This window comes from Leptidea sinapis, chromosome 35, assembly GCF_905404315.1.
Source record: "Leptidea sinapis chromosome 35, ilLepSina1.1, whole genome shotgun sequence".
Lineage (NCBI taxonomy): Eukaryota > Metazoa > Arthropoda > Insecta > Lepidoptera > Pieridae > Leptidea > Leptidea sinapis.
This window is the reverse complement of record NC_066299.1, coordinates 4580676-4604698: the sequence shown is the minus strand read 5'-3', so window position 1 is coordinate 4604698 and position 24023 is coordinate 4580676. Positions and strand designations below refer to the sequence as shown.

The following is a 24023-nucleotide window of genomic DNA, read 5'->3' as shown; positions in this document are numbered from 1 at the left end:
CCTCCTGAGGTGTAAGTATTTGCCTTATTGTAAAATTTTGTAAACTTTTTTACCCTAATGGAAAAATTGATTCTTACGTAAATTACCTTCTATACTCAGACTATTGTGATATTTTCCATGTTTGTATTAGATAACGCCAATCTCTAGTACATGTATATCAATTGTCAGGGTTTTACCAATATTAATCATAAAGGTTAGTCAGTTGTTTTACTATAATGTTAAAAAAAAAAATCTACAGACTAAAATATATATGTTAGGAAAACATTAAAGTAATACAGAAACAGGAGAAAAGAAAATTATCTATGTATACAAATTAATAAGTTTAAAGAAACTGTTTTTTTTCGGTGATTTTAAAGACAATTCTAAAACGGTATCGGCGTATAAAAAAATATTTCTAGTAATTCCTAATAATGTCTCGCCTAATCACCAAACTTGCTCTTAGTCATTTTTTAAACATAAATATTTGACTGTTACTTAATTATATTGAATCACTATCAGATAAGTCGATCTGTGATCGTCGATAAGCTGAGTAACCGAACCGATATATAAATGTGGGATGCCGCCGTCATTCAAAACAGTAAACTGTCCAATTTTGGGAAATTCGGTTTTGAGGCAATAATATTCAATAAATAAGTAAGTACTTAATTCTCTCACTTTTTTATTTATTTATTCACAGTTATTTAACAACTACCAAATCTGTATACATTCAGTTAGGCAAAATATTTGTTGGATTTTTTCCGCCTTCATAGTATGTACGTTTGTACTCAAACTCAGAATGTCTCTTATCTCCATTAAATTAATTAACATGTCGAATTCTACGCGTAAAAAGTGGCCAGCACCAGCTCGTTAACATGAAAAACATTTTTTTTTATGTGTTCATTAAATCATTATTCCTTCAAATTCAAATATTTTGATTTTATTTTAATTATTAAAATCTTAATCAGAATGGAATTGCAATTTTCAATGTACTTTCTTCTACGTACTACAAAGCTGTGGAATGAGCTTCCTTGCGGGGTGTTTCTGGAATGGTACGACATGGGTAACTTCAAAAAAATCGCGTAAACTTTTGTAAATGGCCGGCAACCGTCCTGTGATTCTTCTGTCGTGGAGGGCGGAGATAACTTAACACTACGTGTGTGTCCTCCTTATCAATAAAAAATTGTAAATACGTTTAATTTCAAATCCATTTTTGTAATGATTTTGCGCAAGTCTACCAGTCTAAAAATACTAACTACCTACTAATATTATATATTAAATTTTTAGTTACGTTATTTAAGATAATTCTAGAAGTTAGTGTTTCTTTATCAATTTTTTCTCTCTCCGTCTCCGCTACGAAAAATTACTTCAACACGTGTTTCACTTCTAAGCAAAAGTACAAGGTACCTTCAGGAGTTGTTGACTCGCCAAATGTTGGAACGAGAGTTCGCTTGGGTAAAAAAGTGATAGGTGGTCCTTTAAAGGAATTCCGATGCCTTGCTTTCCGCTTCATCACCATATCAGTTCGATTTCTAAATTCAAATTCATATTTTTTTTTTTAATAAAATTTTGAAACAATCTAATTTATAACCTCAAAAGCCTGATGGCGGTATAATTTTTTAGTCTCACTCACTTTCGAGACTTATCATCAGTTTATGAAGTGTATATGAATAAAAACGTTAGGATCAGATCGAGAATGTACTGATAAGGGTCCAGGTCAATAAATGGTTCTGTGGGCCTGGGAATAGGTTAAATCATGATTGATTTTATTGATTTGTATTAAGTATTTTGATTTGTATTGTATTTTTTAGGGCAATAAAGGACGAGACGAGCAGGACGTTCAGCTGTTGGTAATTGATACGCCCTGCCCATTACAATGCAGTGCCGCTCAGGATTCTTGAAAGACCCGAAAATTCTGAGCGGCCCTACAATTGCACTCGTCACCTTGATACATAAGATGTTAAGTTTCATTTGCACAGTATTTTCACAAATACGGCGCCCTTTAGACCGAAACTTAATAATGCTTTCACATTACTGCTTCAGGGCGGAAAAGGCGCCGGCGGTATACCTAATTTAGCCGACATCCTGTGCAAAGAAGCCTCCTACTGTATTGGTTTAAAGTACTAATTTTTTGGTTTAATTCGCTTCTTTTCTAGTAATGCCACCCCCACCGCCCCCTTGTGGTCCTGGTTGTCGCTCCGGCAATTGTCCCCCGTACTGCGCCTACAGAGACCAGCCACCACAGCCCCCTCATATGCATCAGCCCTACCCGCCACCGTACCACGCTCCACCACCAGGACATCAGCCACCTCCTCACCACCCTCATCATCATGGGCCCCATGGACCAAGACCTTGATTTGATGTGTGATGTGATATTAAAACGCAAGGCCGTTTAAATCAACAAAAAATGCAAACAGACAAAAAAATATTTTTGAGATCACATAAGATAATATATAGCAAAATATGTTTTCTTTTTTATATTCAGATGAAAAATGTATTTATGTAATGTTAGCACAGTAAAAATTTAAGGAAAATAAATTGTATCAATAGAAGACTTAACTGGCTGTGTGCTTACAAGATCATATTAAGATATTCCATCTTAATCACTCACTGACAACTGATCACCGTTGCCCACACGTTCTTGTGACACTGGAGAAACCACAGTAGCGTTACCGGCTTTAAAAGTTCGCACTTTTTTGAAGGTACCCATGTCGTATCATCCTAGAAACACCAGAGAACGATATTCATTCGAAATATGGTTACTATATGGCAACGTGTTTCGAATAGGGTTTTGGATTATATATGAAATTTTGGTAATTGCTTATCTGAAATCTATATTTTTTGACATACAAGTAACTTTATATTCGCAATACAAATAATTCAGTCAATGACATTTTATTACAAAATATGACGAGGTAACTCATGTTTGTGAAAATGAATGAATTGTTAACGATGGATGTAAGAATTCAATGCATGAATGTAGAATGAAGTTTGTTAATATTCATTAAATATGATAAAACTAAGTAAACTACAGGTACTAAGGATGCGCTCGGTTAGCAACATTCCTTATAAATTCCCTCTAGTTAGAGCTTGCCAAATTATAAAATTATATTATACTCACATACAAGTTAAAGGTCTGGGAAAAAGTCCTTTCTCTTTACAAAGTAATATCGTACAATTAAACTTATTATTTAATAGCCTGCAGTCGCACCATTCCCAATCTCTGTTATCATTAAGAATGTCATTTATGTTATAGTAACCTTTACCACACAAACGTGTGGCCCCACAAAAGACTTACTTACTCGACTTAGCCCAGTAGTAGGAATTATAAGTTTATGTCTGTTCCTGGTATTAACATTATAGTTATGAGTAATGACAGTTTCTAGCAAATTTACTTATGTGCAAACAGTCATCGAACAAAATGGCAAATATATACGGTAATTTGACATATCTCTGTTAAAGCAAGGAAGCTATTGCAAACATGTAACAAAACCCGTGACATAACTGTTAACACAAATAATCTCCCAGCTATATTGCCCAACTGATACGTAGACGACGGAAGTGACCTTAAGAAAAGCATACTCCCGTCTCAAAGGCCCTCAACGCATCTCTCTGTGGTATTTTGTTTCATTTATTGTACAAATCAATGAAACAATACACAAAATAAACAAAAAACGTTTACAGTTACCGAATAGGTTAATGCGTAAACGGCGAGTCAAACGCTCACCACAGCAATTCATTGTTGTTCCGTGTCAGTTTCTCAAATGTATACGATAAAACCAAACTAAAATGACAGTAGTATACAAAATACGACTTAAAATCACTTATTGAACGTCAAAAACTACCACCCATTCAAAATAGACGGCCTCAGACCTGAGAAGAACAGGCGCAATTAACTCAGCGGGCTTTTGTTTTATAAAAATATGGATAACAATGTTATATCGTAAATATTTATAATTAAACAGCCTGAGGGTGTCAACTTCATTCCCAGTATGTGGTATCATTAAGAAAATTGTTTATGCTACAATAACCTTTTCCACACAAACGTTTATTAACAATTCTTTAAAATTCCGTAACACATTTATTTTTTACATGTTCTGGGATCATATTGTAAAAGCATATACATCTCCCAGTAAAAGACTTACTCACTCGACTTGTTGGATGAGGACAACGCAGGACCAATCGTCGTGGAGATGTTTGGGGGAGGCCTTCGTCCAGCAGTGGACGTCTTCCGGCTGATATGATGATGATACGATAATAAAGATTGTATTGAACGAATTATTGATATTATGGATGGAAGTAATGTTCAAAATAAAGGTAATTAAATTTTGTTGGATAGACAATAAGATAATAGTCATACTTTTCATATAGAACATTCGAATAAATGACTATTTTAGTTCTATATTCATTGATTTTTATTAAATAAGAGGCAGCCGCCCATAAACATCCGTAACAGCCGAGAAGAAAAAGAGAGAAGAGTTTTAAGAGAAGTTTAAGACAAGAGTTGTCCGTCTAAAACGTGGGAGCATGCTCTATTATTGAAGATCCTTAACTGCCGTTTCCAATATACTATCTACAGATAGATATAAATTACTACCTTCTACTGTCAATAATCTGAAGCTGTCCCAATATACCCGATAAGTCATTCTTATCGCCCTATATTGGGACGCGTGAATTGCAATTTCCATACAAACGCTGGTACGCTATACGTCCTCCCATTGACAGACACCGTGTAGGGATAAGGTATGTTACAATCGTTAAGTTTATTGGGACAGAAAAGTCAACGATAGTTACGATTTTTATCTAAAGTAAGAGAAAGACTGAATATTGGGAACGACCGTAAGTCGTATTGGTTCGGAAAAACAGGTGCGAAGTAAGAAAAAGTTGTGGAATGCGGATGCGGGTGGAATTTTGCATTTTGACTTGTCTTTGAATTAACGAACAACTCATCTAAGAACAACCCGTGATAAATGTTTTTATAATAATAATATATAAAATAAATAGTTTTTCAGAATATTTCCTAACAACCTTTTCCATTAATTTTACGGATCCATCTGTTCTCGGATATTCTGTATTTTTTCCTTTTTCCAGCTCGTTTAAGGTTTCTTCGTTAAAAATACAAGGCAATCAGTAATTATAATCATTTATTTCTCATCATTATAATACTAAAATGTCTAGCAAGCCTTAGCAGTTTATTTCATATGGAACCAATTGAATTCTAAATCAGTTATAACTTTTTAGAGATTCGCGGGAACAAAAGTAAAAGATATACAGAAAAAATCTACGCATAATAATTGTTATGGGATCTAGCGGCTCCCAAATATTCCTAATAATATTAATTGTCCTCCAATATATATGTATAATATAATAACAATTTTACTATATATATAGATGAAAACATTTCGCAAGATTACAATGTTTAATTATTGTTAATGCAGAATACGAATACATAGAATCGTGTGACTGTTTTCTGTCCGATAAGCTATCGATAACACTATCGTGATAAAGGATATAATCAATAATGTATTTGTAATAAAAATAAGGAACGCTTACTATCGTAAATTATATCCGTGATACGGTAGAAAAGTGCACAGTGTTTATTCCGGAATAAAACAAGAAATAGGTAAGATAGAATTACATACTATGAAAGGGAATGAATTTTGCAACCTAATGAACGATGACGTGAGCGTATTTACCACTGAGCAAAAACTATGGAGGGTAGAGGCAAAGAGAATCATCTGTGTAAATGAAAAAGTGTCCGTCAAAATGCATTTAATTAGAATGGCTCTACAGTAGCATCAGGGTAAATCTTAAAAGAAGCGCCAAATTTAAAATAATACTAATCACTCTAGCTACACGTTTTCTCGTAATAACTTTTTAAGGTTATTTTTACTACATTATTTTGTACAAAATAACAGTTGAAATTTTCACAATGTAACTACTTTAATCGACCATAATATTATATTTAACACGGCATACTTCAATTCGTTTAAAATTGCTGCATTCACCATAGTTCATACCATACCCTGTGACGACACCAGCGCCGTTGCGGAAGCTTCTTGAACTGTTATTTACTATATAAGTTGGACACTTTTTTTAACTTTTCTCCCTTAAGAGATGATACTCCTTGCCTCCATAGCAAAAACGCTTGGTGAATAGTGACGTCTTAGACTATAGCTGCAATACGGGAAAGTGCATTTGAACTAGCTTTATTCTAATATTCACAGTGAATTTTAAATGTTTGTGTTTTGAAAGAATATTTGAAGAATACACAAGTCACAGTTATTATGTACGAGCTTACCATTTTTTACGCATTTTGACATTTTTAGGAACAATGACTTTTACAATGATTTTACCAACATTTTAACGAGCGTATTATGAGCGTGGATGGCCACCGAACATTGCATTTTTTCGTAATGCACGGAAAAAAACACACTGAAATAAAAAAAACGACTTTTCAATAATATGTAACAAACAAAATAAGCTTAAAATTCCATAGAATTGAAAGTATAAATAATAATCATTTTGTCTAGGAATTGCATATATTTATAATTATTTATGCCACTTGGTACAATATTGTCATTATTAACTGTGTGCCTTACATTTATTAATGTTGTTTTAATGGTTCCTTTAGTAATGTATGTTAAAAGCAATCCAAAATGAGGTTAATCCTATTATTGAAAAGAGAAAACTATTATTAAAGTTTATTTTATTTATGATTATTTTTTCACACCTTGGGTTATATTATTGAATTTTTATCATGGGTCCCTATACTTTTTGAAAATGTAATATAGCCTATGTCACTCAGTGAAGATGCAGCTTTCTAACGGTGAAAGAATTTTGAAGTCGGTCCAGTAGTTTTTGTGTGAATACATTACAAAAATACAACCAAAAACATCAATGGTAGTTATTAATCTGCGATCTTCAATATATTATCTATATCCGCTTAATTTCTATAATATTTCTAAGAATAGTGAAGTAATGTTACAACAATTTACACATACATATGTGTGTTTTTAATTTATATCTTATCATTTTCATTTTCCTTATCTCAGATGACACATCCATGATTATAAATTCTAAGTGACACCTAATTTGATAAGTAAATTCAGATTGCGAACGTTATTGATTGTTTCGGCATAGGAACATACGAAGTTGTCATGTAACCCACCTTACTGATATTCAAATACTAATAACCCACCTTGCTGTTATTCATATTCAAATTCAAATATTTTTATTCAAAAAAGCATTCAAATTCACTTATTGGACGTCAAAAACAACCACCCATTTATAATAGACTGCCTCAGACCTGAGAAGAACGAGAGCAAGTAACTCAGCGGGCTAATTTTTTAATAAAAATATGGATTACAATGTAATAGCGTACAAAAAATATTTATAATTAAAGTGCCTGCGGGTGTTCGCTTCATTCCCAGTCTGTGGTATCATTAAGAAAATCGTATATGTTATAATAACCTTTCCCACACAAACATTTTTTAACAATTCTTTTAAATTTCGTAACGCATTTGTTTTGTTCATTTTCTGGGATCATATTGTAAAAGCATATACATCGCCCAATAAAAGAATTACTAAGGTACATTTTCTAGAATCATATTATGAAATTTGTTTTAAAATAGCTCTTTCAAAAAGGAAATCATTTTAAGTATACTGTAATCGAAGAGTTGAAAACGACTTAAGACATACGCACATACACTCATACACAAATACACTCATACACACATACACTCATACATACATACACTCATACACACATACACTCATACACACATACACTCATACACACCTTTATATTTATTAGTTAATATTTTATTTTTATTTTGATTTAATCATAGTTTAATCAGAGCGTTAAATGTTATACCATAAATAGTGTGAACCTGTAATTGGCAGTCGGCCATCGCATAATATTTTTGTTATTAGTTTAATTTTTGTGTGCTGTTGGTTCAATAATAAAAAAAAAAATCATAAAGACAGGTTAGAAAAAAAAGATTGTATGATGATTGGTGATAAAATGATAACAGTTACTTAGGAAATGTTACTTAATGTTTATTACTTGTTTATCATGACTAAGTTATGACTGTAGGGAAATGACATTAAGGTGGGTCACAATCAGAGTTTTTCAATAGAACCTTAAATTAAGTAATCAATGCAGCCATTCTTTACTATCTTAAAAGACTGGACAGTAGGGATTATATGTGAATAAAAGGTTAGGTACAGGCACAGTAGACATTTGTATTACTGTGGTACAGGTGTGATGAAAGTCTTTTTTAAATAATTTATTTGATTGCTAAATTGAAATTCAATGCATCAATTCAAAATAGGATTTTGATATCAATTATTTAACGTAAAAACCAACCACTATTGGATTCCAAAACATATTAAACTATTTTTAACGTATTTTTTTTTCTTCATCATCGGCAACCAAGTCAGTCTGCGATCCGCTTGATTATTTTTCGTTTTGTACGAATATGCATTCTCTCTGCATTGTCATTGTATTTATCACGAGGAGTGCTCAGAAGAGTTGTTCGATTGATAACATCAATATGAGAAATTCTACCCGCATTATGTTGACTACAGGCATTCTGCAACTGCTCATTTTTGGGAGAGTCCATAAGCGGTTGCACTTTCCAAAAAAAAAAAAAAAACGTTACAACTAAATCAATTTCTTACTTTTGACGTTGGCATAGGCAATATACAGTTTTCAAGTAACATCCTTGCAGACACCACTAAATTCACTGAATTGCGCGCGGTGTTCTTAAGTCATAGTGATATACTGGGTACATTCTAAATGGAACCTACACATTCTTATCTAGAAGGCTGACAATTCTTCTGTAATTCTCTGGTGTTACAAGAAAGCATGTTGCCCGTGACTGACCTGCAAGTCACTTAAAAACTTGATTCGTTGTTACTTTTTGAAAATTTACATTTTTATGCACATACAAAATATTTACTAACATATATTTAGTGTAAAAGTAATGATTTTTAACTCAAAATCAGTTAAATAAAACACTTAAAGGATAAAAACGCGTGTAATTATAACTGTTATTTTTACATTAAATTTTTGCGTAAAGGTTATATTTTTATTTTAGGTAACCCGACGTTTCCAGACCTTTCCAGTTCTCGATTTCAGGGGGACTGATATAGGGAGATCTGGAAAGGTCTTGAAACGTCGAGTTAACTAAAATAAAAATGTAACTTTTACGCAAAAATCTAATGTAAAACCAGTTATAATTACACGCGTTTTAATTCATTAAAAGTGTCTTATTTAAATAGAATGTTATTATTAATTGATTTATTTAATTTTATATGCAATACATTTTTTTTTGTTTTAAATTCTGGACTTCTCTATATAAACTGCGTAGTCCCACTCTCCTCCGTTTCCATAATGTAGTTAAATTGAGATACAAATTATTAATTTTTCCAGAAATGCCGCCTCCACACGCGTTGCCGTGTGGCCCCAACTGCAGAAATGGATACTGCGCTCCTCATTGCTACTTCAAGGACCATCCCCCACTACCCCCACACTTACAAACATACTGCCCACCCCCCTATAGCTCACCACAGTTCCACCCGGAACACTATCCTCATCCTCCTCACCATAATCCACCCCCACATCATCATCCACCACCACACCATCATCCTCCCCCACACCATCATCCTCCACCACATCATCATCAACCTCCTCATCATTATCCTCCCCCTCCTCATCATCAACCCCCTCACCCGCCGCATGATCCGTATTATAATTCAGCACGGAGGTAGTCTAAATCTGCGGCAAATATTAATGAAAAATGAATTAAGAGTACTTCTTTATAATGTTTTTGTTAAGTACTTTTATCTATTTAACAATACCGTATTACGATAAGATCACATTATAAAAATCAACAGATGGCTTATAAAGTTTAATAGCATCGCATGAATTGACGTCTACTTCATAAAATTTTAGTACTGACATTAAAAAATTTAACTACAATACTTGAGTTTTCTTCTCTTCTGAGGCCATTTGATAATTTAAATATCCATTTAGATTTAATAAATCCACCTCCTCAGTCGTTAGGTACTTTTAAGAGTGGTCGTGGCAATGGAGTTGTCCTTTCCAAAGATGGCTGCTCTAATCAAGCATATTCAATATAAATAAAAGCTATAAATTGTTTATGACCTGAAAGTCTGTGAGGCGCACTTTCAGCCCCGTTTATATGGAGTACTTCAAAATGTGAAATGTTGCCAGTTATACCTGAAAATAAAACCAAGAATATGCAAAATGTTGACCATATTGCTGAGAACACTGTCAATACAATGATAATTCTGAAAACAAGGCGGTGATTTTTAAATTTCTCAATAAATAAAATGTCATATTTCTTGGTAAATTAATTATTCTAATTTACGGGGTTACAAAGTGATGGAGGTGGCGATGGGGATTCTTCTGTCTATATATAAATATAAATATTTCAATTCACCATCATACCTCCCCACTTGTTTGAGAAGGTGGGTTTAATCAAATTTGTGCCAACTGATATCCAATGAGTAGGTACGCACTACCTTCTACTTTAAATAATACTTCTAATTTTAATAAGATTGGCCTATGGACTTCCATCCCGTGCCACTAAATAAATTAATTAATTCTGAACTTTCCCGAATGTCAGTAGTGGTCAATAGCCTTGCAAATAAACGGGGGGAACATTAAATGTCCGAATAACCTAATGATAAGCAAAATGACTATTTCAAAACATTTGCATATTCTTGGTTTGTTCTCAGGCATAACTTTATACTAAGCTTATTTGTAAGGCCGTAAATTCAAATACAACATACTCCAAACAATATGACATAGGGAACTTGACAGTGTTGAACAGTTTTCACCTTTCATCAGAGTCTCTTGCCAATGTGTTCAATCTAACATAATAATTATAATTGAAAAAATACGAAAAAGTAGAACATTAATTTTATCTATGCAGATTGTTATATTGCAAAGGACCTAGATGATACTGAGCTTTTTTTAGTAATAACTAGCTGATACCGGTTCGTCTGCGTACAAACATGACTAAGCAGTGCTTTTAACCACTTTTGTTTCTTAAAACTCTAATAACGTTATATTAAATGAAGTTATCGCAGTATTGTTTTAGGATATGGGCCAAGTGTTTAAGAAATAAAGCTAAGAAGATTTATTGAAATCTATCGATTAGTTTTTCCGTGATGCGCGCATAAATTAAAGCCTCTATAATCTTATTTATAGTATTGATATACCTGAGGACTTATATACGCTACAAAACGTATTCTTGTTATATCCTATGTGTGTCGATAGCATTCATCAATCATCGGTCATTCATTCGGGTGCTCATTTTGAAGTAAATTTGATGTTATGAAGTGAGTGTAAATCAAGAATTTTTTACATTTTTCCTTTAAAACTTCTTCAGGTTTGGGCGTTTTAGTATAGGGATAAGCACTGAACTAGCTTTACCATCACGCCAAAGATGAAATAATAAAGTATTTATTATTGCAGGTTGGACAATATGAACAATTTTAAGAGCGCTTTCGCACTACTTCCGATCAGAAACCCATCCGTACCCGTGAAAACAAGGTTCGTACAAACAAAGAGTTCGTACGTAGAAATAGTTCTACGGCTACAGACACCGGACCGTATTTTCTCGGGTAGGGATTGGATTCGGATCAGACGTAGTGCGAATGCGCTATAAATATCTAAAATTGGCAATGACAGCTCTATGTCCCTTTGCCGTTTGACAGTTCGCACATTTATTGACATTTGACAGGAATTTGAAAATAGAATCAAAATTTTTATTTCAGTAATCTATGTTGCTTAAAGGTCAGTTCTTGAAAATAATGTTCATAATGTGAGATTACTTTCAATCCTTGTTTATTTTTGTTTAGGGCGTAGGAATCACAGAATGATTCAATATACCAGTCCTTATTCAGTCGTTCATATTTTTGTACGTTGTATTGTAATTTAGACCTCAAACGAAGTAACGGACAGACCCATAAGTTAATTAAGAACATAAGTCGCACGTGGTCGGTTGTATCGTAGTGGCGAAGCAACAAGACTCAAGTAATTATTCGAACCCCTGAAGGATTGGCGAAACCGTCCGCGCTCTTATTAAGAAAGTTTTTCTCATAACAAGATTACATTCACCAGATGTGTTCGTATTTGGTACAAGTGTTACGAGGAAAGCGACCTACATACTTTGAGTGTTAATTACGCTTTTGATTTTCTATTTTACATTGGATACACACGTTTCGGTTTCAACTTTGAAGTTTTTAATAATAATAATATTTTTTTCTCTTAAAAACATAGGTTAACAGAAGCAAGTGGCCGGAGTTACTTTTTAGGCAAATAATGCCTATACCAGGTGGCTCCGCTCTTCCATTTCAGCATTGTGTTATTTTTAAGAAAAGTTCTATTGATAGTAGTGAAATAATAATAAAGTTATGAAATGAATAATAATTTATAATTTAAATATTTGGAAAGTTATGTTTGAACACCTTAACAATACAGCGATATAGATTTACAATAATAATGAAAATTAATTTTTAAAGAACAGGTAAGTACTTTTTTTAAATTATCAACTTAAATGATAAATGTATGTACCTATGTGTGAGTGTGTGTGTGCGTGCGATATAGTGTGTGTTTGTGAGTGTTGCATGCATGTGTGTATATGTTATGTGCGTGTGGATATATGTTATGTGCGTGTGGATATATTTTCTCTCTGAGTCTTCGCTCCAATTTGGGTACGATTATTATTAATTTTATTTTAAAACTGATAAATAATTATAAACTTAAGTCCTGCTCAGATGTAAAGTAAATTAAAAATTGTCATATCAGAGATGGCAATAACAAAATAGCAGACTAATTTCATAGCAATGAATGTGAGAATACAATATTATATATTTTATTAAACACAGTGCAAAGAAGAATGTTGGGAGAGTTTCTTGCGTCGTTTCTTCTCTCTCAGAGCACCATTTTTTTCCACAGCGGTGGTAATGTTTTAAGTGACCCAAAAATGAATTGTAAAAGAATCAATTTTGAGAAAATAATTAATGCTTTAATTTTTTTTTTAGAATTATAGTTAATAACATATTTTGTCGGATAACATAAGGAACATCATTCCTACCAGAAGTGTCGCGACATTACGCGTTTTTTTATTGTGAAAAGTTCATAAGGCACTTTGAGCACTTTATTTTGTGAGTATTGACTGAAACTGTGCTGTCATTCTGGAAAATGTAACGTTCATTCTTAGTGCCTCGCTGGGTATACTGAGAAGAGGTGGACTATAGAAATAACACGTTGGAAAGGGCCAACATCGGGAAAACAAAATGTGAAAAAGGGAGTATTGTCCTTCTGATTGTATTTTATCATGGGTGCAGAAAGCTAATGACAGGAAGTTGTGAATGAAGGAGGCTTTTATTCAATCTGGGATCCATATATTACAATCATAAAAAAATCACAATTTTTCTAACAACCTAGATGAAAAATATATATAGTAACAAAAAGTAACAACTTCTGAAATGTTCATTTTCTAAGATTTATGTTATAAATGGCTATATTATTATATTACATTACATTCTCTTGCAACACCAGAGAAATCACAGGAGCGTTGCCGGCCTTTTAAAAAAGTGTACGCGCTTTTTTTGAAGATGCCTATGGCATATCGTCCTAGGAACGCCGCACAAGGAAGCTCATTTCATAAATAGGCTTTACGTGGAAGAAAGTTCCTTAGCGCCACACATCCAGATGGTGGTATCGTGAGATAGTGAAATTCAGCGGCGGGAATCAGGTTAAACAGCTCTTTGAAACAACTCCCTGTATAGAAGACACACAGTCAAGCTACGTCTCTACGCAACGCAAAGTGATCTAGCAGTTAACAGAGCACTGGGTCCCCGAAAATTCAAGAAGCTCTACGTTGCACGCGGTCAAATGGTTCGAGCTAATACTGGGGTGCGCCAGACCAGATATGACAGCAATACTACATATGTGGCCGGACCTGCGGTTTGTAGAGCGCTAGAATATGGGCCTTCAAATACTTGAAATCCACAAAGGCAAATTTACTGGCTTCTGGTGAAATAAAAAACAAATATGTCATTAATATAATATAAGGTGTTAAGTATATTGTTTCACTTGCTGTTTATAACCGCACTTAAGTTTAACACAAGCTCGTTAAAATGTTTAAGAGTCGTTAGTAACAGTGCTTACAGTCAACCGGACAGAATCTTCTTACACATAATATTAAAGAAGGAATTTACTTGGGCTTCGTATTTTATGGTTAAGTTATTACAAAACGCGCCGCGAATTGATCCCCTGAAATACTAAGCCCGGAATACTCTGTTTTCTCTAAACTGTTTTAAATGCCATCGGTAATATTAACTAAAATCCTAAATTTGATCTAAATCTGGTTCGATTTGATAAAATGATTGTACTATACATTAGAGCTGCTAAAAGCTTGAATTTAAAGCATCCTTAAAGGACCGCAGAAGTAATAATTTAGTATAAGTCACGGTTATAAGTATTTCGTTGACAAAAGCTTATATTTACAATATGATTAATGAAGTAAGGAAATAATTTAAAGCTTGGGGGTCAAGTTCCTAGTACAGTGTAGGAGAAATAGCTTTGATTCCCTATATTTTCCTAAAAAAATTGACAGGTGGATAAATGTCTCACAAAGTGGTGATGTGGTGGCACTACCTACTGTCCCGTTTGAATACTGCACAGTTTGTTCAACTAGAGTTTAAATAAGAAATGATATCTGTGAGCAGTCAACAATCCTAGATAGTTTATAGGTCGAGCCTCTTGCTGCTAAAGAACCGATGAAAACAGGCCAGGTTTATAACTTTAGTGTACTTACACTTGACAAGCTACGTCTTACACTCGCGATTTGTATGTCACTTTGTGTTAGGGTTGCATTGCTCGAAATAGAGAATAATTGTCAACCTCAATCTTTTTTACAGCTGTCATAGTCACCTATATTGATTCAAAATACAGACTATAGTAAATTGTTTACAATGTGGAGATTGTTGGCGATTTACCACGAGAAGGGTTCAAAGTGTAAGCACGAGGCGAAGTTGAGAATCTCCATAAGCCCCGGTAAAAACATAGTGCTGCACTCTACCTACGAGGAAGATACGAACAAATTATTTTAGTTTTAGCTAATAAATTGCAATTATCAATTTGCCATGACGACATAATTTGAATGTAGAAAACTGTTTCAAAATGGTATGACAACTTTTAAGAAAAATATTAAGTACACTGGCTGTCACAATTTGTAAGTATATAAATTTTAATGTAACTAGCGATGAAAAACGCAATAGAAACGCGCGCGAATGGTGAACACTTTTTGCTTTCCCTTTTTCTTTAGGATTTTTGCCTACCCTTTTTCTTTAGGGCTATTAGTCTTTTAGCTTATTGTATGTAATTCTCTTCAATTATGAAATTTCATCATCAGTAAAGATTAATTTTTCTATTTCTTTCACCCGTGTGCCGGGGATGTGTCGGGAGAACAACATTTGATAGATTCACTTTTTTAACTTTAGGGATGGGCTTAGGGCTTGCCCTTACTACTACTATATTGACTACAAATTTTGGTTTTTAAAGCGTTGATATACCTTGCACTTCTTACAGCATATGGTCGTGCTTATCTTTTTCAACTCTTCAACAAAGGAAGATTTGGTGCATCTGTAGGAATTAGTTAGTCGAAGCGTTCAAAAACGTGTTAATTCTTGGTAAAGGTTGTAAAACACGAGCAATGGCTCATTCGAAGTGAGCTGACATCAAAAAAAAATCGAAATTGCAATTGCAATTGTTATTATAGCAAATTAAAATGATTAAAAGGTGGTTTGAATTGAAAAGATTAAAAAATAATATTTATTCATTCTGTGCAATAGGAAATATTATATATCCTATTGTTAAACCTGCATCTTACAATTGCAGTTATTCTAAAATATGCAAAATAAACTCATATACAAAAAACGGGCGGTTTTAATTTTTTACGTTCCTTTAGAACATACAATACCAAAAGAAGTTTACAATATTTACTGGCACATTTATGAACTGTTGGGGTGGATGAAAAAGTTTATTCCAAATTCAAATTTAAGACATAGTTAAAATTGCAGTTAATTCCGTATAGTGGCGGGAATCATTGATAGCTCCTATTAACACTAAATTATTTTTAGATAGGTATTGTTGGGTTGTCCTTCTTCCTTGATATTTTTAAGTCTTGATACCATTATTTAGCGGTCTCTAAAATGTTTGATAGAACGATAACAGCCAGCAAAATTACCACTACCAAAACTATTACTAGTGTTACCTGAGGAAGCGTGTAGTCAATGTTGAGTCCCAGAGGCTAAATGTGAGAAATTGTGCGACGTGGAATGAAGAGGAATGGGTTAAAGGAATGGGTTGAGTTAAAATTATTCTCGGATGAAGCCAAAATATCACTATAAGGTGAGGACTGACGTCGGAGAGTACGCGAAGGCAAGGGGAACGTTTCGCGGAAGTTTGCTTTGATAAAATAACCCCTTATGGTGGAAGCTCAGTCATGTTTTGGGCAGCGATTAATGTATTGGACCGTACGGAGTTAGTCTTCATAGAAAACCGCACTTTGAATGCACATTGGTAAATCTAAGAAGTTCGGAAGTTCTAATTCCTTATGTACAACCCACATTAACGGTTCTTGGAGAAAATTTGATTTTTATGGACGATAACGCTCGCGCTTGCCGTTCTGGCGATGTGGAAACGTATATTCAAGACGCAGGGATTCATCGTTTAGATTGGCCAGCTCGAAACCAATAGAGCAAATTTCGGATGTTCTAAAGCGAATAGTAAGATCAGTGCAGCCCGCTTCGCAAAACATCAGGGAGCTAAGGAATGTAATTGCTGCGCAGTGGGAGAGCGTATTCCACGAGAAACAATTAAGAAAAGCATTGATAGCATGACCGGACGAATACAATACGATATTTAATTTTTATTTTTAGTTGGAGAAAACTTAAGTTTTTAGAATGTTTTTTTATTTAATGAACAGATACGAAACTAGCTGTTTAGACTCTGGGATCATTTTTCATTTATTCAATCGAAATGTAATGACGAAATTGACATAAACTACTTTTTGCTTATTTATCTACGGCCTTACAAATAAAATTGGCATATGGGTACAACTAATCATAAACCAAGAAAATGCAAAATGTTTGCAAATAGACATTTTGCTTATGATTGGTTAAGTCGGAGGTATAACGTTTCCCGCGTTTATTTGCAAGGCTGCTTATCATTCGGAAAACTTCATCTATCATTGTATTGACAGTGTTGTCAACGATATTATACACATTTTGAATATTCTTTGTTTATGCTTAGTTATAACTTTAATCTAAGTTTATTTGTAAGACCGCTAAAGTATTATAATGATACAAGCTACTTAGAATTAAAAAATTATCTGGAGATGCCAGTGAAACAAGGTGCTCTTTTTTTAAAGAGTGTATAACGATATCATTCACTTAGAATAATAATAATTAAAGCAAAATAGATTTATATCTGTCCGAATTTACCCAAACGGTCTTCATAAAATATTAATACCACTTTGTAAAGTTGTTTCTTGAATGTTATATTGCCATTGTTTATTTTGTAAAAGCAAACATACAAATGCTGTTTCACAATTTGCTTAGCAATGGGCAAATAATGCTGACATTTTTAAAACGAAAATAAAGTCAAACAACAGCAGCCTGTATACTATTAAGCTGTATAACTATGGACATAGACAAAGACATCGCGTGTTTCATGTTTCCACGTGGTTTCTACGAAACGATATAAATTAGGGACTCGACCCACATATTTTTTGTCTTTCATGACTTTAGGTATGCGGTAACCTTTCACCGCAGAGCCATTATTAGCGGACTCATTTTGGTCATATGGTTTTCTATACTTTATTATGTCTTTTATTATAGCTATCTTTTCTTTATATCTTATATATTTGAGGCTCAATCACGCCTAAACCACTGATCGCATCGACATGAAACATTCGCTGCGAAATTTATACTTATTTTTTATAAGATGAATAAAACTTATTTTCTTTTAAAATTTACCCAGCGAAGCGGGCGGAAACGGCTAGTATTATAATATAAATTGTTAGGGGTGAAAAAGGGTTGCCACTAACACACTTGTCTCAGTCAACCTATTGGGTTATAAACAGGTATTTTATTACACAAATTAATTTGAAAAACAAATTTATGAACGATGCAGGACTCGAACCCGCGACCTCTCGCGTTCCGTACGAGCGCTTTTCCGCTAAGCCAACTGTTCGAGTGACGTAAAGTTCATAAATCTTGAAATGATGACATCCTTCGCATGATACGCCATAAACTTCGCGGTGATCACTTAACACCAGGTGACGTCTATGCTCGTTTGTCCTCGTTTTCTAAAAAACACTTTAGCACCTGGAGCAAGAACCGTTTATTGAAATCATAGCAACCTCTGCTTGCGGCAACCATGGATTATCGTAAATAGTTAGTAATGTAGTAATGTATAACGTAAGTATGAAATACTAAATATTCGACGTTGTATTGTACCACTGATAAATAAAAAAAACATAATCTAATTCCAGGTTGTCCAATGGATAGATAGATAGACAGATGCCTAGATATTCTAATGTTGAGTTAGATTTTTGCCATTGCTTAATAAACCATTTAAATTTTATAGATAACTCCTAAACAGCTATAACTGTATTTTAAAAGTTTTATACATTTATTTGATAACTAATAAATCAAACATTAAATCTTGTTAATACTTGTTATGCATACAATTTGTGAATACCTATATGAACATTTATAAATTTTTCATGCATTTCGGAAATCGTGGAGATCTTTGGGGGAGCGCTATGTCCAGCAGTGGGCATCTTCCGGCTGATATGATGATGATAAGGAACCTCTAGCTCTGTACTTGTAAATAGGGTCACCTAACCACTGACTAAATGGGTCGTATTTCCTGTGTAAATTGCCTCAAAACCTTAATAAAGTGATAATATTCTCCGAGCACCTGTAACGAAGAAGTGAACAATTGCATCGTTTATTTCCTAGTTTACAGCACCGAGCAACCTGTTGTGAAATTTTTAATTAAGTGCAGGGAAGTCGTTTGAGCGAACGGTTTTATTGTGAAAGTGGCTTGTTACCGTGCTTTACAACTGTATAGAAGTATTGTGCTGTACGTTCTATTGAGTTATATTGTACTTAACTGAGTTACATCAAACTATGTTTGGTATCTTTTGCATTTATACTTGGATCAATAAAATATCAAACTTTCTCATACTTTAAATTATTTTATATTGTCACTTAGGCTTCGCCAGCGTGTGACTTACTGGACTTTTACTGTGCTTCAATTCAATTGAATCACGAAGATGTTACGGGAAGCTTGTCACAATGCATTTCATACAATTTTAATGCATTACGCCTAATGTAAGCAAAGTCTTTCTGGTTGTCTGTCGATCAGCAATGCATACTTACGGGAAATCAATCTTTATAACTGTATTTAATCATGTAAAATATCATTTAATTCCTATGCAATAATAAAAAAATATTTTATAGCGCATAAACGTATTTAGTACTTACCTACACAACACATATTTTGTGTATGAAAGTCATCTTCGCATAAACATTTATATTTTTAATGAAAATGAAATCTCTACATTAAAAGCCAGCTAAAAATAATCTGAAGCACAAATCCCGGCTTAATAAGTAATCTTTAATCTCGTTTGGTGTAGTATTTTGTAAACTCTTAATATTAAAAATGAAAGGAATTATGAGCTAGGCCAGGGGTCCCCAAAATTTGAAGCCGTAGTGATTATTAGTATTAGGGCCGTGATGATTTTTCTGGATGTTCCAAGGACCAAATATGTTTTAATTTTTCTGCCTATATTTCTAGACTAGTCGCGAGCATACGCGTTTTTTGCATTACAATTTCTAAATGTACATTGGTAGTATTGGCGAGTATAGTATAGTATAGAGGAGACTATGTAACATTTCTGTTCATAAGTACTACCTTGCAAGTAAATAAAACCTAGTAATTATTTATCATTCTGCGTTTCCTTCTTCAACTTATCACAGCAATAGCAACAACATTGTGACATTGACTGTCGAGGACCGGATTGATGGCACTGGCGGCCGGATTTGGCCCGCGGGCCGTAGTTTGGTGACCCCTGAGCCAGGCCATTTTATTTAAAGTACAAGTGACAACATAGATAATATTTTGTTTTTAGGTTATGATTTCTAAAAATACTTAAACAGAAAAAAATAACAAAGAATTTGATTGACTTGTGTTGATATACCATTGGTATAATTACCAGCTCTTTAAAAAATGATAAAAATGAACAAACTAAACTTAAATGTGAATGAAATTCCTTTCTAAAAGTGAATATGATATACTAATAAAAGAAACAAATAGCCACATAAACTTGTAAAAAAACGGAGATATCCGAAATCCACTACGTTTTTAAGCAACTGCTCGCTTTCAAACTTAGCCGGATTATACTTCGTCGCCGTGCCTTATGTCAAATCTCACTGCACGTTAAACTAAAATTCAATTCTTACTTATGTAGTACCGCCTCTTATTACGTAGTATTGCATCCTCTTTGCTGATTATGTATATTTAATAATATAAAAAATAATCAAGCTATTAAATGTGACATGAAATTAGAAAACCAGATACAGCAGATAATGTGCTTATAGCGTACAAATTACCGAATCAATTATTGAATGTAACGAGTCGCTATTATTAATATCTATAATTATGTATTGATTTTCTTTATTAAAATAAAGGACGAGACGAGCAGGACGTACACCTGATGGTATCTGATACGCTCTGCCCATTACAATGCAGTGCCGCTCAGGATTCTTAAAAAACGCAAAAATTTTGAGTGGCACTACAATTGCGCTCGTCACCTAGAGACATTATTATGATGTTTTCTCATTTGCCCAGTAATTTCACTAGCTAAGGCACCCTTGAAACCGAAACACAATAATGCATACAAATTACTGCTTCACGGCAGAAATAGGTGCCGTTGTGGTACCCAAAATCTAGCCGGCATCCTGTGCCGAGAAGCCTCCCACTGGAAAATACTGTTCTCTAAATTAAACTTTAATTTCGCACTTGAAGGTAATTAATCACATCGAGAACCCATAACAATAATCGCTGCAAACTTTATAAAAGCTAATGAGAGTTTTGAGTTTATTATGTAACTGAGCAAATTATAACAACTTCTGTATATTTGATATAAATCACGCTTAAATTAACACAGTCACTTTTTATGAAGTATGTTCTCATGTGTTTTTATGGAAAAATATTACCTACATTCTTAATTTTCACACATCTGTACATATTATATGTACAGATGTTTTCGAACAATGTTTCTTTTCTTTCTGTTTTAAGAACGGATTTCTTTATTGTATCTCGATTTATTTAATATTTTTCGCTATTTATCAAAAATTTAATCTATTTATTTCATTAAAATTAATAACAGAATAATGATTCCGAAATCATCACTCATCTGAATATTTTTAAAAAATCTTATTTGCATAATATAGTTCTTTTAGCAAGTAATGCGGTGCAATTTAATATTACTCATGCATATATTTTTTATGGCAACTCTATTGGAGCATGCGCAGAAACATACTTTGGGAAGGGTTTGTCGTAAGAGGCGACTAAGGGCTTTTTAAAAGTGGTAGAGTCACGCTGCCGTCTTATGACGTCAGCACAATCAGGCCAGACTCGTCCGGGTTACTTACCGGCGTGAAATAGCGGCCTAGTGCCGCTATGTTTCGCATTGGTTAGTGTCGAGCACCGGAGCCCAATTAGTATTGTTATTTAAGAAACAGCTACTATCCACAGCCTATCATTAGTTATAATTAATATTTAGTGGTGTATCCCTTATTTTCAATAATAGCACTACAACGACGTGGCATTGATTGAATTAATTTCATACATTTTTCTAGCGGGATTGAATTTCATGCTTCAACAAATGCTTCATATAGTTCGTTTTGACCGTTCGTATGTTTGAGACTTTATTTTTAAGAATATACCTGAGGTTTTCTATCGGGTTTAAGGTCGGACTATGGGCCGGCCAGTCTAAAACGGATAAACGCTGGTTGCTAAGAAAACATTGACGCAATTGGCCGTGTGCTTAGGATCATTGTCATGCTGAAAGATGCCCTGCGTCACCTACCTGCGCGAGCAATCGCGACGCTGACGCGGCTCTTCAATGGAATCCTCCGTATCGGGCACTTTCCATCGTCGTGGAAGCTCGGCCGATTCCCTGATTCCCAAGCAAGGCAAGAACATCATGCTGCCTGGGAGTTAACGTCCCATCACACTTCTGTCCACCACCTCGAAAGTCGAGAAGCTACTAATGCTGTACATCACGCCTCACCTTCAGCCAGGCGACGAACAGTTCGGTGTCCGTGCCGAACTCTCCACCATTTTACAAGTGACGAGAGTACTGCACCATCTCGCTTCGTCGTGGCCACCTTTTTGGAAGACAGACGTTTTCAAGTGGTGCTTGAAGACGCTCGTCCACGGAGCGCCCCAGGGAAGCTGCCTGTCGCCCGTCTGCTACAGCAGATACACGGACGACATCCCAGTCGCCGACGGCGCCACTTTAGCGCTGTATACCGTCGACGCGGTGTTCATTACCACCTCGCTGAATGCCCCGCATGCAGCGCTGAAGATGCAGCGAGCACTGGACGCGCTACCCACCTGGCTGAAGGACTGGAGACTCAAGGTCAACGTGGCGAAGACTCAGGTGATTTCCATCGGGTGGGCGCGCCTATTGCCGCCCCCAGTGTCACTCATGGGCGAGACCGTCGAATGCTCCCCGAAGGCCAAATACCTCGGCGTGACCATCGATAGGATGCTCTCGATGCAGCCTCATGTGAAGAACGTGGTCGCCAAGACGCGCGCCGCTCGGAACGTTCGCCGCCCCGTGCTGGCCACCTGCCTCTCCGTACGTTGTTGTGCGTATACAAGGCGTACGTTCGCACGCGACTCACCTACGCTACTCCCACCTGGTTCGCGCTGACAAGCGACACGGGTCGCAAGTCGCTGCGAGCGCAGTAGTCGCTGGCACTCCGCACCATCTCCGGAGCACCACGCTTCGTACGGAATCAGGTCATCTCCACAGACCTGCGCATAGATAGCCTGGACGACTTGTTCGTCGCCTGAGCACCTCTGTGTTCGCGCTCGCCGATGGATAGTGATCCCAACATTTGCGTGGCATCGCGCCATACCATCGACGACTGCCGGACATAAGAGGGCTACCACGTGACCTAGTCTCCTAGGACTCGACTGCTTCCTCGCCGCTGGCTGATGGGCGCTCACCGGTACTCTACCGGCGGGCTCAACCTCGCTGAGCGGCGGGCGCAAGCCAACCACGGACCTACCACCCTGCCGCAGTCCGCAGATCACTCGCGACAATACGCGGGCTCGATCGCACTGCAGCAGGATAACACCGGACATGACACCATGGACCAACCGGTACCACCCAGTGCCCCGCCTGTAGATGCAGGCGGCGTTCATACCACTGAAAGGGGTCATCACCCCGAACAGCTACCCCGAGGCCCGTAAGGGCCTACGCGGAAGACCCCAGGTGATTAAATGAGATACACTCCTTAGTAGTGCAGTTTCTTTTCAAAGTGTGTGTGTGTGAATATACGGTTAATATTGGACCTTCGTCGTCGGATCTTTAACAGTGAGTTCTAGTAACTAAGACAAAAGTGAAGTGAATAAAGTAATGATTTAGAATAATTGTGAATACTGGACATTGTAAAAATATTAACTTCTGAAAAATTTCGTATATTTGGACTTAGAAAATTTTGATTCAGTTATAACTTTGGTTCTTTTTTAACACAGAAGAATTTGGTAAATTTGGACTTAGAAAATTCAGTTAACTTAGACAATTTTAATCGAATTGAACTTTGAATTTAAAATTATTTAAAAGTTTTAATAACTCAAAATCATTGGTACATTGTTGGAAGAGCAAGGAGTTTTGAGCAAACAATTA

At 35.2% G+C, this 24023-nt stretch overlaps 2 long non-coding RNA genes across 2 annotated transcripts; both read left to right on the top strand.

Moving 5' to 3' along the window:
* Nucleotides 1-453: 453 nt before the first annotated feature.
* On the top strand, nt 454-2535 carry LOC126975368 (uncharacterized). The gene is made up of 2 exons (XR_007731705.1): nt 454-633; nt 2133-2535. It is a non-coding gene; the product is annotated as an uncharacterized LOC126975368 (long non-coding RNA).
* A 2920-nt stretch (nt 2536-5455) lies between these two features.
* Nucleotides 5456-9964, top strand: LOC126975369 (uncharacterized). The gene is made up of 2 exons (XR_007731706.1): nt 5456-5599; nt 9416-9964. It is a non-coding gene; the product is annotated as an uncharacterized LOC126975369 (long non-coding RNA).
* Nucleotides 9965-24023: the final 14059 nt, after the last annotated feature.